The sequence below is a fragment of the Ixodes scapularis genome, unplaced genomic scaffold (assembly GCF_016920785.2).
Source record: "Ixodes scapularis isolate PalLabHiFi unplaced genomic scaffold, ASM1692078v2 PGA_scaffold1__304_contigs__length_218370807, whole genome shotgun sequence".
Lineage (NCBI taxonomy): Eukaryota > Metazoa > Arthropoda > Arachnida > Ixodida > Ixodidae > Ixodes > Ixodes scapularis.
In genome coordinates, this window is record NW_024609846.1 from 118,882,128 (window position 1) to 118,902,661 (window position 20,534).

At 51.6% G+C, this 20,534-nt stretch overlaps 13 non-coding genes across 13 annotated transcripts; all 13 read right to left on the reverse strand.

Moving 5' to 3' along the window:
• Positions 1-681: 681 nt before the first annotated feature.
• Trnaq-cug lies at positions 682-753 on the reverse strand. The gene has a single exon. It is a non-coding gene; the product is annotated as a tRNA-Gln (tRNA).
• A 154-nt stretch (positions 754-907) lies between these two features.
• On the reverse strand, positions 908-979 carry Trnaq-cug. Its single transcript has one exon. It is a non-coding gene; the product is annotated as a tRNA-Gln (tRNA).
• A 12,957-nt stretch (positions 980-13,936) lies between these two features.
• Positions 13,937-14,008, reverse strand: Trnaq-cug. Its single transcript has one exon. It is a non-coding gene; the product is annotated as a tRNA-Gln (tRNA).
• Positions 14,009-14,014: 6 nt separating this feature from the next.
• On the reverse strand, positions 14,015-14,086 carry Trnae-cuc. The gene has a single exon. It is a non-coding gene; the product is annotated as a tRNA-Glu (tRNA).
• Positions 14,087-14,240: 154 nt separating this feature from the next.
• Trnae-uuc lies at positions 14,241-14,312 on the reverse strand. Its single transcript has one exon. It is a non-coding gene; the product is annotated as a tRNA-Glu (tRNA).
• Positions 14,313-15,282: 970 nt separating this feature from the next.
• Positions 15,283-15,354, reverse strand: Trnae-uuc. The gene has a single exon. It is a non-coding gene; the product is annotated as a tRNA-Glu (tRNA).
• A 76-nt stretch (positions 15,355-15,430) lies between these two features.
• Trnaq-cug lies at positions 15,431-15,502 on the reverse strand. Its single transcript has one exon. It is a non-coding gene; the product is annotated as a tRNA-Gln (tRNA).
• A 6-nt stretch (positions 15,503-15,508) lies between these two features.
• On the reverse strand, positions 15,509-15,580 carry Trnae-uuc. Its single transcript has one exon. It is a non-coding gene; the product is annotated as a tRNA-Glu (tRNA).
• Positions 15,581-15,654: 74 nt separating this feature from the next.
• Trnaq-cug lies at positions 15,655-15,728 on the reverse strand. The gene has a single exon. It is a non-coding gene; the product is annotated as a tRNA-Gln (tRNA).
• Positions 15,729-15,734: 6 nt separating this feature from the next.
• Positions 15,735-15,806, reverse strand: Trnae-uuc. The gene has a single exon. It is a non-coding gene; the product is annotated as a tRNA-Glu (tRNA).
• A 76-nt stretch (positions 15,807-15,882) lies between these two features.
• On the reverse strand, positions 15,883-15,954 carry Trnaq-cug. The gene has a single exon. It is a non-coding gene; the product is annotated as a tRNA-Gln (tRNA).
• A 6-nt stretch (positions 15,955-15,960) lies between these two features.
• Trnae-uuc lies at positions 15,961-16,032 on the reverse strand. Its single transcript has one exon. It is a non-coding gene; the product is annotated as a tRNA-Glu (tRNA).
• Positions 16,033-16,108: 76 nt separating this feature from the next.
• On the reverse strand, positions 16,109-16,180 carry Trnaq-cug. The gene has a single exon. It is a non-coding gene; the product is annotated as a tRNA-Gln (tRNA).
• Between the last annotated feature and the right edge of the window lie 4,354 nt (positions 16,181-20,534).

The following is a 20,534-nucleotide window of genomic DNA, read 5'->3' on the forward strand; positions in this document are numbered from 1 at the left end:
GGTGCGGGATGTCGTCGGGAGTCACGCCCCCCTTCAGGCGCAGCACCGCCGTCCGCGTCATGGTGCTGACGCTGTGGCAGCCGTCGATGTGCCACCGCTCCCTGGAGACGTCCAGGACCTTGCCATAAGGCGCCAAGGCTGCCCTCACGTCGTCGTCGCCGACGTTAAAAAGCAGCCAGTGGAGCTTGAGGCGTACGTCCCGGTTGCCCGGGTCGACGACGATGCACCGCCGCCCCTTGACGACGAGCTCCGACTCCGCCAGTAGCTTCTTGGACCCCTCGGTAGTCTTGAAGGTGACGGCCCAGACGTGATTCATTTGATACGCCCCGAGGGCGACAACCTCGGGGAGTAGTCCTAAGCGAGCCAGCGCGTCGCGAAAATCTTCGGCGCGATACGGACGTCCCTTAATATCGGCATGTAAAAAAACCGTATTTACCACGAGTAATCCGGTGGGCAGCGAAGGCAGGATGACAGCGTATTCCTTATCATCAACGTGCCTGATACCGCGGCCCGGCTGGGCCGCCAAAACCGCTCCGTCGGAGCTAGACATTCCGCGTCCGATCGCTTCGGCTGCCGGAAGTGGAATCCCACTAGACCACACCGGAACGGGAGCACCTGAAAGACAGTTGCTTTTTATCGGCATCGGCACCAAATAGCTCAGCAAATGCCGTCATAAAAAAGAGGTCTCACCGAGATTTGAACTCGGATTGCTGGATTCAGAGTCCAGAGTGCTAACCGTTACACCATGAGACCCAGCCCTTCCGACGCCAGTAATCGAACCCGGGCCTCCTGGGTGAAAGCAAGGTATCCTAGCCACTAGACCACGCCGGAACGGGAGCACCTGAAAGACAGTTGCTTTTTATCGGCATCGGCACCAAATAGCTCAGCAAATGCCGTCATAAAAAAGAGGTCTCACCGAGATTTGAACTCGGATTGCTGGATTCAGAGTCCAGAGTGCTAACCGTTACACCATGAGACCCAGCCCTTCCGACGCCGGGAATCGAACCCGGGCCTCCTGGGTGAAAGCCAGGTATCCTAGCCACTAGACCACGCCTTCTTTTTTTTTTTAGAGCGCAGCTCTTAGGGGCCCGTTTCCAGCCTGAGCGGCGTCGCCGTTGGCGTCGGCGTCGGCGTCGGTGTCGGCGTCGGCGTCGGCGTAACCGCGCCCCTCCCTCTCCTCCTCCTCCTCCTCCCCCTCCTCCCCCTCCTTCTCCCCCTCCTCCCCTCATTGTGTAGTATGGTCCGGGCGGGTCACGTGACCTCGGGGGGAGGGGGTCACATGACCCGTTTCCAGCCTGTGCAGCGTCGGCGGCGTCGGCGTCGCCCCTCCCCCTCCTCCTCCTCCCCCTCCGCTCCTCCTCCTCCCCCTCCTCCCCCGCCCGGTAAAGGTGGTAAAGGAGAGGGAGGGGGAGCAGGAGGGGAGGAGGACTAGCAGGCAAAATCACGAGGGAGGAGGAGGAATATACCCTCCACTCCTCCTCCTCAAGAGCTGCGCTCCAATTCGGCGTTACAGGAAGTTGTAAACGGCTTTCACTTTTTTTTTTTTCTTTATTGCCGTTTTGACAAGTCAATATATACAAGTCTGAGGACAAAAACAGCAAAATTGGCAGTGCTAAAAACTACCGCCGGCCTTCGAGCTAGTAGTATAAGTTAAAATCTTTTTAAAATCCTAACTGCTTCTAGTTGTTGAATCCACTCTGGCACGCAGCTCTGAGCCTTGTACATTTCAACAATCGAGGCAACGCTCTCGCTAAATTAGTCCCGAGCCTCGCGCGCGTCAATGTCGGCATGGCGCGTAGCCATCCGTGACCTCCAAATACTATGCAGGCCCAGAAACATTATTATGTCGAAGGGCATGCCGTCCTTGTTTTCAACGGGTAGGTATCTAATACCATGCATGTCTAACGGAAAATCTTTTCTTAGGGTGCGTTGGAGGACGTCCCACAAAAAGACACCATCCCAGCACTCCAGGAATAGATGCTCAATTGTCTCGGGCTTTTGACACAAAAAACAATGGTCGCCCCCCGGGACGAACATTCCCTTTTTTTTCATCAGTGTCTTTACAGTTAAGGTTCCGGTGTGTAATTTGAAAAAGAATGACTTAACCCCAGGCGGAACGAGCATTCTCTTAACACGCTTTACGATATCTTGTCCTGGGCCTGCACAATACAAGGCTCTTTACAAAGGCACGGGAAAGACAACGTCAGAAAGATCCCTATACAACTTTTTTCTGGATACTTCGTTCAAATATTCAAAAGGAAGCCTGGCTACCAAAAATTACATGACGCGACAACTTCCTTAAGATATCCGTGGATGCCGCCTGGCACACATGCCGAAGAAACAATAAACTCAGGCAGAGTTCTACACAGTCTCACCCTGTAGACGGTTCGTAAAAACGGGTCACTAACATCCCGAAAATAACTAAAACGATTCACAACTTGGCGCAGAAATAAATGTGACAATCCTAGTCCGCCCTCGCGGACGCGCCGGAAAAGGTTCATACGACTCGTCCGTTCCCATGACGAGCCCCAAATAAAAACAGCGAAAACGGGGTGCAATTTTTGAACATTAACACGCAAGCAATGCAACACTTGCAGCACATACCACAGTTTGCTAGCAAGGAACAAATTGCAAATTGTCGCACGGGCAAAAATAGACAATTCCCACCCTTTCCAGTTTTCCGCTTTCTCGCGGAGTTCTAGTGCCTGCCTGCGCCAATAGGGCTCAATGTCACGGTAGTTCTCGAGAGGTACGCCCAAATATTTTACAGGGGTGGTTGACCACTTTATATTTTGAAAAACACTAGGAGTGGAACACCACTGGCCATGCCAAAGACCCAAACACTTATCCCAGTTTACAGCGCTTCCACTGACAGCACACAAACGTTTCACTATGTTCACAACTTCAACTATGCTTTCTTGATTTGCGCAAAACAGAGCGATATCATCAGCATAAGCCAAACTACGTACTTCCGATGCAAAGAGGTTAAACCCACTGATGCTGTTGCTTCTAATGATGCTCAGACAAAATGATTCTATATAAATGCAAAAAAGAAGGGGTGAAAGAGGACATCCTTGGCGTACGGAACGCTCTAACAAATACTTTATTAGGGGGAATACATTCCACTCCTCTCAAATACAATAGCTTCGGCGCGGACAGGTTTTCTGGGCTTGGCGAGAGCCATCTATCGTCGTGGAGGTCTCGGCTACCGGGCGGTAAATATACTTCGTTTCACCTTATGTGCGAGCGAAGGCAAAGCTGGAAGCGCGAGCACGAAAGCTCCGCGCGTTCAGGCTTTGCTCGAGCGCGCGAGCTGGGCAGAAACGCAAAAAGAGCTGCTCTCGCGCTTTTAGCTTTGCCTTCGCTCGCAGATAAGGTGAACCGAAGTATAGACGCTTTACACAGGCGCCAGAATACAGCCGCCGTTGCTGACCTTCTCTTGTTTTACCGAGATACCGAGCCACTGAAATTTGTGTGGACGAGCCTCCACAAAGGCCAATGCTGGGGAGAAAGACAGAATAAAATCTAGGATGGCAATGACCAAGCCTGCTGTGGTTATAATGAAGTGAAGTAAACGTAATACGGGGAAACAAAAACTGAAGGTCAGTTATGGCGGCGCCCATGCACAGCTGCTGCAAAGCGTCTATAGCTCAGTGCTGCGCCAAGTGCTTTGCTGCGCTGTGCCGCCGTAATCTTCCCAAGGGTTGCAGGTTGCACGTGCCTCGTGCATCGACGCACCTTGCGGAGACGACACCGCCGCGGCCGCCGCGAACATCCACGTGCACATGAGCGTGGACTGACGCGGACCTCCACACCGTCAGCGGCACTGTAGGCGTTTTGTCTAATGCAAATGAGCAGAGTGGAATGTATTCCCCCTAGTAAAGTATTTGGCTCTAACTTGATGCGCTTCCCAACCGACTTATTCACTATAAGACTGGTCGTACAACCGCTGTACGCCATCCGCACACCTTCGCGTAAAATTGAACCGACATTTACATGGTCTAAGACAGATAAAAGAACTTCATGCGGTACACGGTCAAAGGCCTTTTCGAGGTCAATTTGTAGCATAGCTACACCCCTATTCATAACATCACAACACTCCAGCACGCTCCGAGCTTTTGAATGTTAGTAAAAATAGTTCTGCCCTTTATCCCGCAAGTTTGGTGGGGACCGACCAGTTCTGTTATTACCGATTGTAATCGTCTGGCCAATATTTTCATTATTAGTTTATAGTCGACATTAGTTAAGCTTCTGGGGCGATAAGCTGTTACCTGTCTTAGTTTGATTTCGTCCTCTGTTTTTGGTATTAATACAGTGTGCGACGACAAAAACGTTGGTGGAAGGACGTTCAGCTCAAAAGCTTCGTTGAAAGCGATAGATAAGATGGGCAAAATCTCATGTTTAAACGACTTATAAAAAGCTGCACTTAGTCCATCAGGACCTGGGGACTTCCCCGGGTTTAGGGCCTCGATTGCTATTTTAACTTCCTCGTGTGTAATGGGTTCCTCCAACACTTCCTTTGTTCCGTCGTCGAGGCGGGGCATAGAAGACAAAAACTCTTTTTTAAAACGCTCCGTTTGAACGGAAGCCTGAGCAAACAACGTGCTGTAATAATCATAAAGACGCGTTCTATCTCTTCCTTTCCCTTGTAAGCACACCACTATATTCTATTTCTGCTATCTCATTGCGACGCGCGTTCCTTTTTTCGAGGCCTAGGGCGCGCTTAGTGGGCGTCTCCCCAGCTATCAGCCTACCAGCCCGCGCTCTCACCAACGCTCCGCGATAACGTTCTCTATCAATTAGTTCAAGCTTTGCCTTCAAAGCACAGATGTCATCTTTGAATGCACCCTGCATTCTGCAGTCTTCTTCTATCAGCGTTTGCAAGTTGTAACGCAGTAACGTTTCATTTCTTTTTTTCTTCATTCTGAATTGCGCTCGCTCTTTCTAAAGCTTTTATCTTTATTTCCTGTTTAAAAAGTTCCCATTTCGCCCCATGCTCCAATTTTTGCCCATTTTCGATTTTTTCTATAGAAGCCTATACTTGGGCTCTAAAAAGGTAGTCCTCTAAGAGTTTGGAGTTGAGTTTCCATAGCTCCCAGCTAAACGAATTTTTCTTTTCTTTGTTACCTTTAATGCAAGCAGATACCAGACAGTGATCACTGAAAGACACTGGGCGTACACTGTACTCGTAACACAAAGGAAGCAGCTCCAACGAAACATACAATCTGTCCAAGCGGGCGCGACTTACCCCTTGAAAGTGGGTAAACTGTACCTCCCGCCCATTTCTGAGGCATTCACCAACGTCGTCAAGGCCATGCTCATTAATTATGGAATTCAAACTCGCGGTGCTCGCATCACCATAAGCAGTAGAACTGGTTTTGTAGTTCGAAGAACACACACAATTAAAATCCCCCATGAAAATGAGAAGCCGCTCGCAGATACAGTAGTGCTGAATGCCATCAAAAAGCCTGCACCATTCTTCAGTTCTAGTTGGAGCATACACGCAAATAACACGCCATTCTAAGGAAGAAAAACTAAAGTCACATAATACGAATCGTCCCGACGCACACGTAGTCACGGACTGGACTGTAGCTCCTAAACTATTACGAATAAGCAAAAAACACCCCGCCGACGTCCCCACCGCATGGCTGACACAGATGTCATATCGCGCCGTAAAAGACCGTACCATAACGTCCGTCTGCTCCACGCTCTCTACTTCAGTCTCCTGTACGGCGACAATGTCCAGGTCCTGCTCCGTCACGAGGCGGTAAAGCTGGTTCTGTCTACGCCTCGCTGAGAGCCCTCGTGCGTTTAATGTCGCAAAACGCAATGGCCTTTCTAACGTCACTATCAACTAGTAGAGGCTGACCCTACGGCGCTTACCCTTGTCAGCTAGCGTAGTAAAGCGCGTTCCTGTTCAACAGGCGGTCACGGAGCATGCTTGTCGCCACGTGTAAGCAACGACGGACGCGGTTTGCTGGGGACCCGTATCCCCCGACCGCTGCCAGTCTTCCATTGCTTCTCAAGCTGACTTAGCCGCCTCTCCTGCGATGCCGCGCTGACCTTGTCATGGCGACGCTTTACCTCCGCCACGTCAAAGTCCATCTCCGTGGGAGGGCTGTCCTCACTTTGTGCAGGAACGGGGTCCACCACCTTGGCGGTGGTCCTCCGGTTGAGTGGCTGGAACAGAAGACAGACCTTTCGGGAGCCCGTCGAGCTCACGTCCTTCCTTGGCGACAACGACGACTTCTTTCGTATCTTCGGCCTTGTCTTGCGTGGCCGCCGACGCCGCTGCTCGTTCTGCTTCTTCCTCCTCCATGAGGAGCTCGTTCTGATCTCCTCCGTCCGTGCCTCGCCCAACTGCCCGAGCGTACGACCGGGTGCAGTCGGCCTGCTCGTGCCCGAAGGCGCGGCACTCGCTGCACCTAGGGACGCGGCAGTCTTTCCGAATGTGCCCCGTGGTGCGGCACCTGAGGCAGATCGGAGATCGGCCGGGAACTACCACTAGGACCGTGCCACCGCCGAGGCGCAGCTGGTGCGGGATGCGGTCGAGCGTGACACCCTCGCGCAGCTCCAGGCGGACGAGTCGGGTTGTCGACTCGGCGTGCTCGAAGTCCGGGACCCTCCACTTCTCGCTCGTCACCTCCTTCACGATGCCAAACTCCGCAAAAGCTCGTCGTATGGCGTCACTGGGAACGTCGAAAGTCACCCAGTGCAGCTTTATGCGGAGCTCACGCCGTACTGGCAAGGCATTTCTTCTCATTGATGACGAGCTGCCCGGCTTCGAGAAGCTTCTTCTTTGCCTCGTCCGTCCGCAAGTTGAGGAACCATACGTGCGACATTCGGTACGCACCTATGGTGCACGTCCTGGATGACGCCGGCGTCCTTCAGCGGCTGCCGAAAATCCTCGATCCTGTAGGGTCGTCCGGCGATGTCGCAGTGCAGAATAACTGCACGCTTCATCGCCTCTCCGGAGGGCAGCGAAGGCAAGACGATACGGTAGTCCTTGGTAGCAGCGATATTGCCGATAGCCGAGTCACCGCGGCCCGCGGGGGCCGTTATCACAGCTCCGTGGGAGCCTACCATTCTTGCGTCCGTACTCGACGAGTTCCGGAAAAAGAATGACTAGACCACGCCGGAGCGGGAACACCTGAAAGACAGTTGCTTTTTATCCGCATCGGCACCAAATAGCTCAGCAAATGCCGTCATAAAAAAGTGAAAGCCGTTTACAACTCCCTGTAACGCCGAATTAGAGCGCAGCTCTTGAGGAGGAGGAGGGAAGGGTACTGGGGGGGTGAAGTGACCTTGGGTGGGGGTCACGTGACGATGACGATGCCGATGACGTCATCAGTAGCGATGACGATGCGGATACCGATGACGTCATCAGTGATGATGACAATGACGATGCGGATGCCGGTGACGTCATCAGTGATGATGACGATGACGATGCGGATGCCGGTGACGTCATCAGTGACGTCACTGATGACGTCTTCAGCGATGATGACGATGACGATGCGGATGCCGGTGACGTCATCAGTGACTCACTGATGACGTCATCAGTGATGATGACAATGACGATGCGGATGCCGGTGACGTCATCAGTGATGATGACGATGACGATGCGGATACCGGTGACGTCATCAGTGACGTCACTGATGACGTCATTAGCGATGATGACGATGACGATGCGGATGCCGGTGACGTCATCAGTGACGTCACTGATGACGTCATCAGTGATGATGACAATGACGATGCGGATGCCGGTGACGTCATCAGTGATGATGACGATGACGATGCGGATGTCGGTGACGTTATCAGTGACGTCACTGATGACGTCATCGGGGGTCACGTGACTTGGGGTGTCACGTGACCTTGGGGAGTCACGTGACCCCCGATGACCCTTGGGGAGGGGTCACGTGACCTTGGGGTGACCTTGGTTACGCCGACGGTGACGGCGACGGCGACGCCGACGCCGCTCAAGCCGGGAACGGGCCCCTAAGAGCTGCGCTCTAAAAAGCGACATCATCAGCATATGCCAGTACTTTCACTTCCACGTTCCCCATTGTGTACCCCTCAACGTGCTCGCTTCTGATAACACTTAGACAGAGCGGCTCAAGGTAGAGACAAAATAATAAAGAAGACATGGGACACCCCTGTCGCACAGAAGATAGGACATTAATCTTTTCTGACAACAAATTGTTAATGACAAGACGCGTCGTACAACCTGAGTACGCCATCTTGACTCCTTCAAAAACAATGTTACCTACATTGGCTTTATTTAGGACCTCCCACAGCACCCGATGGCATACTGTGTCAAACGCCTTTTCCAGGTCAATTTGAATCATCACTACCTGGCTTCCCTCTGCTCGAGAGTTTTCGAGAATAGTCCTCGCGACATGAATGTCCGTTTGAATTGCCCTCCCTTTAATTCCACGGGTCTGATGGTCCCCAACTAACTGGCATATAACGTGCTGAAGTCGTCTCGCCAACTCCTTCTCAAAGATCTTATAGTCTACGTTGCTCAACGCAATAGGACGGTAGCTCGATACCTTACGTCTCTGGGCTTCGTCTTTAGACTTGGGGATCAGTATCGTGTGCGATTGTAGGAACGAGGGCGGAAGCGCTTGACGTCGATAAGCCTCACGGATTACTTCGAAAAGGAAGACCGACAACTGGTCTCTGAAATGCTGATAGAATTCAGCGCAGAGGCCGTCTGGACCTGGCGTTTTATGAGCAGCGAGGCTCTCAATGGCTCGGTCAATCTCCGACTTTGTGATGGGTTGTTCCATCCAGTCCTTTGTTTCTGTGGATAGCTCAGGTGCTATCTGGACAAGACCTTTCAAGGCGGCTGTTTCTTTCGGCTCACCTTTGTCTCCAAAGAGGTTCGTGTAATGTGCAACAAATGCTCTTTGAATGCCGTCTTTGTCCTTGCAGATGACGCCTTCATGGTCCAAAGCGGTTATCTCTTTTGCCAGCGCAAAGCATCTTTCATCCGGCAGTGCTCGCTTTGTGGGCTGTTCGCCGAGCAAAAACTTCTCCGCCCTCGCCCGCACAACCGCACCACGATACCGATTATTTTGAAAACGTTGCAATTCACGCTTAACTACCTTTATCTCTTCAGCGTATCTACCAGGGCACTCGCTATCGTCTTTGAGAAGCGCGAGAGGGTACTGCTGCAAACCATTTTCTTCTTTCTTTGATACGTAGTTGGCGATGGACGACTTTTCTATAGCTAACAGTTTAACCTCCTCTTTAAATAATTCCCACTTCTCAGTAAAACTTAAGTATTTATTTTCGCCTAATTTATCTAAAATATTAATCACTCCATCAGTAAAGCTTTTATTCTTGAGGATGTTGACATTAAATTTCCAGAGACCCCAGCTAAATTTTCGTGACGATTTACTTTTTTTTTTCAACCGTTACGCCTACGAGGCAGTGATCGCTGAAAAACACAGGTTTGACAGAGTATGCCACTGTAATAGGGCCTAATTCCGCGGACACATATATGCGATCTAATCGCGCATGCGATGACTGCTGAAAGTGGGTGAAACGAAGTTCCTCACGTTCGACGTGCATAGCCGCAACGTCCGCCAACAAATACTCATCCAAAATATCTCTTAACAAGGTACTACTACTATCGCTAGGCGATTTCGCTGATGCCCTATCTCGGACATTACACACACAATTAAAATCTCCTAAAAAAATCATATATTTTTCGCAATTAATATATTCTGTTATCTGACGAAAAAAAAGTGAAAGCCGTTTACAACTCCCTGTAACACCGAATTAGAGCGCAGCTCTTGAGGAGCAGGAGGGAAGGGTACTGGGGGGGGGGGGGGTGAAGTGACCTTGGGGGGTCACGTGACGATGCCGATGATGTTATCAGTGACGTCACTGATGACGTCATCAGTGACGATGACGATGTGGACTCCGATGACGTCATCAGCGATGATGACGATGACGATGCGGATGTCGGTGACGTCATCAGTGACGTCACTGGTGACGTCATCTGTGATGATGACGATGCGGATGCCCCCGAAGTCACGTGACACCCCAGGTCACGTGACCAACCCCAGGGTCACGTGACCTGGGGGTGTCACGTGACTTCGGGGGGGGGGGTCACGTGACCTCGGGGGGTCACGTGACTTCAGGGGGTCACGTGACCTTGGGGTGACCTTGGGGGTCACGTGACCTTGGGATGACCTTGGGGGCCACGTGACCTTGGGATGACCTTGGTTACGCCGACGCCGACGGCGACGGCGACGCCAACGGCGACGCCGACGCCGCTCAAGCCGGGAACGGGCCCCTAAGAGCTGCGCTCTAAAAGCTCTCTCTCACAGTTTCTGTTTGGGGCGTAAATACACAATACACGCCACTGCAAACCCCCCAGCAAAAAGTCACAAAAAATCAGGCGACCCCCACTATCTGTAGTGACCTTAAGGTCAGTAAGCGCAATACGCTTCGAAAGAAACAAAAAACATCCTGCGGATGTACCGACAGCATGGCTGACACACACTTTGTACGCACTTAAAAATGGTCTTAAAGGGGTAGTGAAACAAAATTTTAGCGCCGATCTTGTTGCATAAATATGGGCTAGGGACAGGCACCTCCTCGGAAATATAAATATTGCGCTGTAAAACACAGGAGAACTAATTTTAAACATAATTAAACGATTTCAAATTCTCATCTGGTGGATGGGGGGAAGTTCTCGTGACATCACTTGTGCCAAAATAGCAGCGCCGTTCTGCGGCAATACGGCGTGCCGGCAGAATTCGCCTAGGCCTGAACGCGTTTGCAAAGCCTTGGCGGAGAAAGCCAAAGCGTAGTTGGCCACAGTGAGCTCGTTCTCGTTGCGGCTCTTTGCACGACACGGCCCGAGCATGCTTCTGGCACGGCCGGTATTAGTTGCTGCGAGCCGACGTCAAAAAGGATATGTTTGAACTACGAGGGTGTCAGCAAGAGCCACGCAAATGCCAAATACCTGTTCACACTCGGAGCGGACACGCGCGTTTGATCGAAGTGCTGGATTCGCTCTGTTAGACCGCGTTTCGGTAAGCGCTTCCGGACCGATCTTTTACGATTGCAACTCGATACTGACATGACACTCGGCAAAGAAAGGTTAGACCGACATCGCGTAGCTCCCACGAACTGCTATAGCTCGACAGTGGCGTAGCGTCGAGTCAGAATAAAAATGGCATACTAATAACAGAGTGTACATACCGAGTTGCGAAGGTAATCCGTATGGCGTTTATTTGAGCTCTATATCACACAAAACAAGGAGATAGAATCAATGAGAGTCCCTTTTCGACGACAGCGTTCGTCACCGCTGTCTCGGAAAACAAGGAGATCGAGATGACAAAGGGAAAATATTGACCTCTGAAATTTAGTTCAGGGATCAAACTACTCATCCGGTAAGGGTCCACAAAAGTCGCGCGGGCATATTCCATTCAGCAGGCCAGCCGGTCATGGACAGACGGTCTTGGCCAAGGACCGCCGGAGCAACGGTGCGCCGAGTCGATGTTGCTGCTAGGCCTACTATATTCTGCCGAGCTCGCTCGGTCGGCAGAATCGTGGCCGTAGTAGCTCTTCTCGTGTGTTTGTGGATCCTGCGTTCTTGATCGTCGTGGTCTGTTTTAAGTGCTCCTTCCTTTTTTCTTGCTGGTTGAAGTCGGGACGCACGAGAAGAGCACGAAGAAAAATAAATGTCCGTTGGTGGCCGATACCAAGTAGCTGAGCGACGCTGTCGGCCTTGTTGATTTGATCGTAAAAAGTGCGTAAGACAGCTTCGGAGCTGTCGTAGGATTCTGTCGTAACCTGCGCAAAGGTTACGACAATTTCGTTTCGAGAGTACGGGTTTTCTCTCAAATTTGTCGTACGCACTTTTTTCGTCGTGAATTCGCTTTGAGAATCCGGCCTCAGAGCTGGTTTTGTCAGTGCTGCCGTGGTTGCCGACTTGCCGTGGTGCAGCGTGCGTGCAGCCCTTGCACATCTCAAACGGCTACGTTGTCACAGGTCGTAAATCGTCGACGCGCCACCAAGTGGCAACGCTCCTAACCACAACATTCACGCCGTAGCCTTTCCCGACTGGCACAAGTGACGTCACGAATGCGCCCAATATCCCAAGACGCATCGCGCTCTCCGATGGCCGATTTTTGAGCGCGCGCCCAATCGGGCCCATTAAGGTGAAAAATATAGCCATCCGTTCAAAATACAAACGCGCGATTATGATTTATGAATATCATTGATCATATTGAACCTATTTCTGACCATAATAGGTGTATTTCAAGTTTCGCTTCAGTATCCCTTTAATGCGAGTGCAATTTGATCGTCCTCGTGCATTTTTGTTTCTCGGACGGCAAGGATATCGATGTTTTCCTCGTTTAAAAGCCTTTGCACCTGGTATTGTTTTTTTCTAGAGTTAAACCCTCGCACATTTAATGTGGCGCAACGAAAAGGTTGGTAACGTTCAGGTGTCATTTCAGAAAAAAGGCTTTTGAACGATCTTTTGTCAAAAGGAAAGGTTCACCCGTTTAAACCAGTTTTATAACTAAGCACATACGAAAGGGTCTGAGTGTCATTCACTCACAACGAGTCCTTGCGCTGGCGACCATCCGCGGGGATGCGGGGCTTGGGCGGTGCTCTTCGGTGATTCTTGGGTCCCATGTGGTGCCAGGGCAGTTCGCCCCCGCCTTCGTCTTCGGGAGCGGTCTCGGCGAGAGCATCGTCCAGCTGCCGCTTGCCAGCCAGGATGGCTTCGGCATCCATGGCTTCCGCTGCTCCGCTGTCGTCTTCCTGGGGCTGCTGGTCGTCCCCGGCGTTGGCCCCGGACATTACCGGACTCTGCGTCATCTGGGAGGGGGGCTGGGTGGTGCTAGCCGCATTCTTCCCAGACTCAGCGGTCGTCGCTAGTGGTAGGCGTCGCACTCGGGTGGAGGCCTCGACCTGAGTGGTCGGGCGCACGTCCGGGCTCGTGTTCTTGGGATCTGCGGTGGGGGGTGTGATTCCTCCGGCCGCGTCTTCCGCCTCCGCCTCGTCCATTTGCAGGTCGCTCGTATCGTTGTCCACCTGTTCTTGCGCCATGGTAGCGTAAGTGCGGACGCAGTCCGCACTCTCGTGGCCAAACCGGTGGCACTCCGTGCACCGGGGGACGTGGCAGTCTCTCCTGATGTGCCCCTTGCGTCGACAGCGGAGGCACAGAGGAGCCCGTCCGGGAACCAGCACGAGGACTTTGCACCCCTCGAGACGAATCTCATGAGGGATGTCATCCACCGTGACGCCGTCTCTCAGGGTCATCTGGACGACCCTCGTGTTTGTCTCGACGCCCTCGAAGCCCCTCTCGCGGAAATGTTCCCGGCTGGCGTGCGAGACCTTCCCGTAGCGCTCGAGTTCTCGACGTACCTGACAACTGGACACGTCGTAAGGGACCCAGTGAAGCCGCAACTTTACCTCGGTGTTGGCGGGGTCAAGGACCAGGCACCTCCCACCTTTGACTCGCAGCTCCTTGGCGTCGATTAGGCACTGCTTGGCTGCCAACGTGTGCATGCGAAGCATCCACACGTGGTTCATCTGGTGGGCGCCCGCCGACGCCAACTCAGGAAGCACCTTCAAACGCAGAAGTTCCTCTCGAAAATCTTGAATGTGATACGGCCGGTTGCGGGCGTCGCAATGTAAAAGAACAGAATTTTTAGCGATGTATCCGTTGGGCAGGGGTGGCAAAATAATCTTATAGTCAGCGGAGCCTTCAACATCAGATAAGCCACGGCCAGATATGGCCGCTGATACCGCTCCTTGGGAGCTCGTCATCTTGCGTCCGAACACATCGGTGGTCGGCCACAGACTCAGCAACTAGACCACGCCGGAGCGGGAACATCTGAAAGACAGTTGCTTTTTATCCGCATCGGCACCAAATAGCTCAGCAAATGCCGTCATAAAAAAGAGGTCTCACCGAGATTTGAACTCGGATTGCTGGATTCAGAGTCCAGAGTGCTAACCGTTACAACATGAGACCCAGCCCTTCCGACGCCGGGAATCGAACCCGGGGGTCCTGGGTGAAAGCCAGGTATCCTAGCCACTAGACCACGCCGGAGCGGGAACACCTGAAAGACAGTTGCTTTTTATCCGCATCGGCACCAAATAGCTCAGCAAATGCCGTCATAAAAAAGAGGTCTCACCGAGATTTGAACTCGGATTGCTGGATTCAGGGTCAAGAGTGCTAACCGTTACACCATGAGACCCAGCCTTTCCGACGCCGGGAATCGAACCCGGGCGTCCTGGGTGAAAGCCAGGTATCCTAGCCACTAGACCACGCCGGAGCGGGAACACCTGAAAGACAGTTGCTTTTTATCCGCATCGGCACCAAATAGCTCAGCAAATGCCGTCATCAAAAAGAGGTCTCACCGAGACTTGAACTCGGATTGCTGGATTCAGAGTCCAGAGTGCTAACCGTTACACCATGAGATTATAATTGGAATGCAATTAATTGCAAAGGTGCAAGCGAGTTGGTAGAGCGCTCCACCTGTAATGGAGAGGTCCCGGGTTCGATACCCGGACCAGGCGGATTTTTTCGGTCGCGCACCAGTCACCTATAGCTGTGTTTGGAGATTGGTGTTTGTCCTCTGTCCCCCTTGTTCCCCTTCTCCAGGGATTATTTTCATCATGCTTGTCCAGCTCGCTTGCACCTTTGCAATTAATTGCATTCTAATTATAACCTTAAAATTGCAAGCTTCACCCTTGTTGGTGTTAGACTGGTGGCGGCTGATAAAACCCGTATGCTCTACCTACGTCTAACCCCTGGTTAGCTTAGTTGGTAGAGCGCTCCACCTGTAATGGAGAGGTCCCGTGTTCGATACCGGGACCAGGCGGATTTTTTCGGTCGCGCACCAGTCACCTAGCTGTGTTAGGAGATTTGTGTTTGTCCTCTGTCCCTCTTGTTCCCCTTCTCCAGGGATTATTTCCATCATGCTTGTCCAGCTCGCTCGCACCTTTGCAATTAATTGCATTCTAATTATAACCTTAAAATTGCAAGCTTCACCCTTGTTGGTGTTAGACTGGTGGCGGCTGATAAAACCCGTTTGCTCTACCTACGTCTAACCCCTGGTTAGCTTAGTTGGTAGAGCGCTCCACCTGTAATGGAGAGGTCCCGGGTTCGATGCCCGGACCAGGCGAATTTTTTTGGTCGCGCACGAGTCACCTAGCTGTGTTTGGAGATTTGTGTTTGTCCTCTGTCCCCCTTGTTTTCTCCTCCAGGGATTATTTTCATCATCACACCATGAGACCCAGCCCTTCCGACGCCGGGAATCGAACCCGGGCCTCCTGGGTGAAAGCCAGGTATCCTAGCCAATAGACCACGCCGGAGCGGGAACATCTGAAAAACAGTTGCTTTTTATCCGCATCGGCACCAAATAGCTCAGCAAATGCCGTCATAAAAAAGAGGTCTCACCGAGATTTGAACTCGGATTGCTGGATTCAGAGTCCAGAGTGCTAACCGTTACACCATGAGACCCAGCCCTTCCGACGCCGGGAATCGAACCCGGGCCGCCTGGGTGAAAGCCAGGTATCCTAGCCACTAGACCACGCCGGAGCGGGAACGTCTGAAAGACAGTTGGTTTTTATCCGCATCGGCACCAAATAGCTCAGCAAATGCCGTCATAAAAAAGACGTCTCACCGAGATTTGAACTCGGATTGCTGGATTCAGAGTCCAGAGTGCTAACCGTTACACCATGAGACCCAGCCCTTCCGACGCCGGGAATCGAACCCGGGCCTCCTGGGTGAAAGCCAGGTATCCTAGCCACTAGACCTCGCCGGAGCGGGAACATCTGAAAGACAGCTGCTTTTTATCCGCATCGGCACCAAATAGCTCAGCAAATGCCGTCATAAAAAAGAGGTCTCACCGAGATTTGAACTCGGATTGCTGGATTCAGAGTCCAGAGTGCTAACCGTTACACCATGAGACCCAGCCCTTCCGACGCCGGGAATCGAACCCGGGCCTCCTGGGTGAAAGCCAGGTATCCCAGCCACTAGAACACGCCGGAACGGGAACACCTGAAAGACAGTTGCTTTTTATCCGCATCGGCACCAAATAGCACAGCAAATGCCGTCATAAAAAAGAGGTCTCACCGAGATTTGAACTCGGATTGCTGGATTCAGAGTCCAGAGTGCTAACCGTTACACCATGAAACCCAGCCCTTCCGACGCCGGGAATCGAACCCGGGCCTCCTGGGTAAAACCAGGTATCCTAGCCCCTAGACCACGCTTTTTTTTTAATTGTTGCCTGTTTTGGTTTAGGTGACAAACACATCACACATACAATAAAAGGTTAAAACAAAAGCCTCAAAGGCTATTGTGCTCATCAAATACCTTCACGGACCAGTGCTGGTTCCCAGCTCCTGAAGAAGCGGCCAAAAGTCCGGGGGTGACTGCTGAAGCATAAACATTCCTTTCAAAAAACACATTATTTCTACAAAATAGTTGTGTGCGGGACGCACGTCAACGTCCGCGTGTCTTACAGCCATGCGGCAGTGACACAAGCTATGGAGACCGACCAGCATGATCATGTCATAGGGTACAATGTTGTCACCTCCATCAACAGGAAAATATCGGATTCCTCGAGGTGTGAACGGTAGGTGTTTTTGAGGGTCCTTTAAAGGACGTCCCAAAGGAACACTGCGTCCCAGCAGTTAAGGAAAACGTGTTCTATTGTTTTTGGCATTTTGCAAAGTAAACACTTTACCTACCATGCAACGGGAATACCTTTTCCATCTAAAACCTTTGACCGGCAGGGTTTCACTGTGTAGTTTGAAGAAAAAGTGAAAGCCGTTTACAACTTCCTGTAACGCCGAATTGGAGCGCAGCTCTTGAGGAGGAGGAGTGGAGGGTATATTCCTCCTCCTCCCTCGTGATCATGCCTGCTAGTCCTCCTCCCCTCCGGCTCCCCCTCCCTCTCCTTTACCCCTCCCCCGAGGTCACATGACCCCCCGGACCATACTAGACAATGAGGGGAGGAGGAGGAGGGCAGAGGTCCGGGGGGTCACGTGACCTCGAGGGGACGGGATCACATGACCTTGGGCGGGCCGTCACGTGACTTCGGCGGGGGGAGGGGAGTCACCCCCCGGGGTCACGTGACCTTGGCGGGGGAGGAGGGGGGAGGAGGAGGAGCGGAGGGGGAGGAGGAGGAGGGGGGAGGGGCGACGCCGACGCCGCACAGGCTGGAAACGGGTCATGTGACCCCCTCCCCCCGAGGTCACGTGACCCGCCCGGACCATACTACACAATGAGGGGAGGAGGAGAAGGAGGGGGGAGGAGGAGGGGGGAGGAGGAGGAGGGGAGGAGGAGGAGGGGAGGAGGAGGAGAGGGAGGGGCGCGGTTACGCCGACGGCGACGCCAACGGCGACGCCGACGCCGCTCAGGCTGGAAACGGGCCCCTAAGAGCTGCGCTCTAAAAGGATTTAGGGAAGGCGGGTACCCTCATTTGCTTGACACGCTTCAAAATATCTTGACCACTTTCCGTACTGTACAAGGAACGGTACCGTGGAGTAAGAAAAAGGGAAACAATCAAGTCTGGTCAAACGCTTTCGCGACACATTAGACAAATACTCGAGCGAAAACCGCGCTGCGAAGAACCGATAAGCAGACACAACTTCTTTCGAAAAACCGCGTATACCATAACTGGAATGAATATCAGTCGAAACAAAATTCGGGCAATGCTCTGCTTAGCCGCACCTGAATGACTGAACGCAGCAGAAGGTCCTTCTTGTCCCTTACAAAACAGAACCTGTTAACGAGTTGTCTAACAAAAAAATGCGACAGACCCAGCCCACCATCCTTAACACGCCGGAAAAGATTAGTTCGGCTCGTTCTCTCCCAAGTCGAGCTCCAAATAAGCACAACAAAAACACGGTGTATGCGCTGGATGTTATCCCGCGAACAGTGCAGTACCTGCAGCACGTACCATACCTTCGCAGGTAAAAAGGCGTTGCATACCGAGGCACGCGCGAACATTGAAAAGCCTCTCCCCGCCCCACTTATCCGCCTTGCGCGCAGCGCTTGAGCTTCTTCCTTCCAATACTCGTCGTTCTCGCAGTATTGTTCAGTGGAACTCCAAGATACCACACCGGCCTGTCGGATCACGTGACATGTTCAAAAACAGTGGGCTTGGAGGGCCGATCTTTATGCTTGCTAAAACCCCTGACACTTTTGCCAATTTACAACAGTACACGCGTTCTCGCATAACTTCTCAGTTAGTTCTACGGCTTTCTTTACACTCCTTTGGTCAGTACAAAAAATAGCCGCATCATCGGCGAATGCCAAAAAACGAACCTCTCTGGCTAGTCAATTAAAGCCGCGTATATGCCCACTACGTAACACATTTAAGCAAAAGGGTTTTAGAAAAAATACAAAATTGCAGCCGCGAAAGCAGGCATCTATGCCGAACAGAAGAAAAAAAGGGGGATATGTTCACTCACACTCTTAAGGCCCGTTCACACGATGCATTTTTCTCGCGCATCTAGTGTCGCGAAACGTAGTTTCGCGAAATGGTTGCGCCGTCTGAACGAGTCCGAAAAGGACGCGCGCATCTAAAAAAAGTTGCGCGGACACCTCGCTTCTTGAGCGAGCTTTTGCTGAAACTTTGCCAAGTCCTGTCAATCACTCTGAGGACGCCGCCAATAGCCGCTCATAGTGTCACTAAATAAGCTACGCTTCAGAGTAACGACACTTGGCCATATTGTGTCTTAAAATCATGGTTGCCAGTTATCTGAAGCTTTATCTGAAATCACAGGAAATGCTTTTCCGCCCTCCACAAATGTTTAAACTGTTCGCGACAGAGCAAAGCAATATTACATGACCTTCTTAACACCGAATCTAATGCTGAGGAAGTCGCACATTTGAATCATGACGATCGGCAGTTGCGTCTGTTCTGCATACGAGCCAAAATGGCGGCGCCCATAACAATGTCGGGGAACGGAGTGCCGATACTCTAAGCGCAGCTTATTTAGTGGCTCTAGCCGCTCAGAAACGCTCTCACGTGGCCTTTGAGGGGGGAGCGCAAGGAGGTTAGAAGCACTAGGAGGGGGCACGTTGCAATATTGGTGAAGCCTAGTCATAAAAAAGTTTAAACGATTTTGTGCCCAGCGTGACCGCAGATCTGTCTGGCGATTGGTGCGCGTGACAAGTCACGTGTGAGATGGACGATTGATTGTAGAAGGACTCCTTGCAGGCTTGCGCGCGCTCCGTCCGGTAGGTTTTATCAGATCGAAGGCTAGTCTGTGGTGTATTCTAGCAGCCTACGGTAAGACGAAGGCTAGCTACGGTCACGTGATGTGGTCACGTTGGCATGGTGAGTGAGGAGAGTAAGGAGGAAAATGAGAAAGAGGCGAGGCGTCAAGGGAGCATGGCTTGTGGAGGCTACGCGGCTGACGTCATGCCCTCTCCTACCCTTCTATTCTCCATGGGGGAGCGAGCTGTTTGAGAAGACCACTTCACTGCCGGTGTTGTAGCCGAGCCAAATCCGAAAAAAACAGAAACCACGAACGATGGATACAGCCGGCGCTTCCGCAAGCACGTCAAGCACCACTGAAGGAAAAGTGAGTAGCATATCGGAAAAAAATTCCAGCGATGGACGAAGACGTGATTGGTGATGATGATAATTCGCGTCTATTGTTAGTCATAATTAAGAAATAAAACCTTGAGACAAGGAAACAAAAAGGGACGTACACAGTACCGTCTCAAAACCAGCACAGCGTACAGCTCTCATTTACTTCCACAACAGTCTTCTTCTTTGTCAACCTCCAACCAAATTATACATATTCAACAGTAAATAAAGTAAATATCAGTAAATGACAATTCAACAACTAGTAAATGACAATTTAAGAGTAAATTAAGGAAATGGAAGTAAATGACAGCTGTATGATGTGCTGGTTTTAAGACGGTGGTGTGTATGTCCCTTTTTGTTTCCTTGTCTTAAGGTTTTATTTCTTAATTATGATTGTTCACCAACTCGCCTGCGTTTTGACTCTTAGAATGTGGCGGGAGGTGGAGAACACGACGCTGAATGGCCAATGGTGATGATGATGATGTTGGCTTTCAACTGAAGCGCCACTTTATGGTCAACACCCAAACTATTTTCGCGAGTCTAAACGTCATCGTTGTTGCACGTGAAGCGGTACGTGTGAACGAGCACATTTCGCGAAACTTAAGTGTCGCGAAACTGTTGCGCGCTTAAAAGATGCATCGTGTGAACAGACCATTATTAAAAACCAGACGGGTGGTGCAGTTAAGGCAAGCCATGCGTACCCCATCGCACAGCACCGAACCTAAATGAACATATTCTAATACCCCTGTTACACGGGCACACTTAACCGCGGTTAACTCAGCTTAACTGCTGTTACGCGGCACCACAGATACCGCACTATACTCTTGGACAGCTATTCCATAAGAAGTGAAGAGCGCGCGTGCACTGCTTCGATGGATGATCAAAATGCTCAAGCGCACGTTCGCCCATAGCTTTGGGTGCGTAGCCGCAGAATGTTGTCGGCAA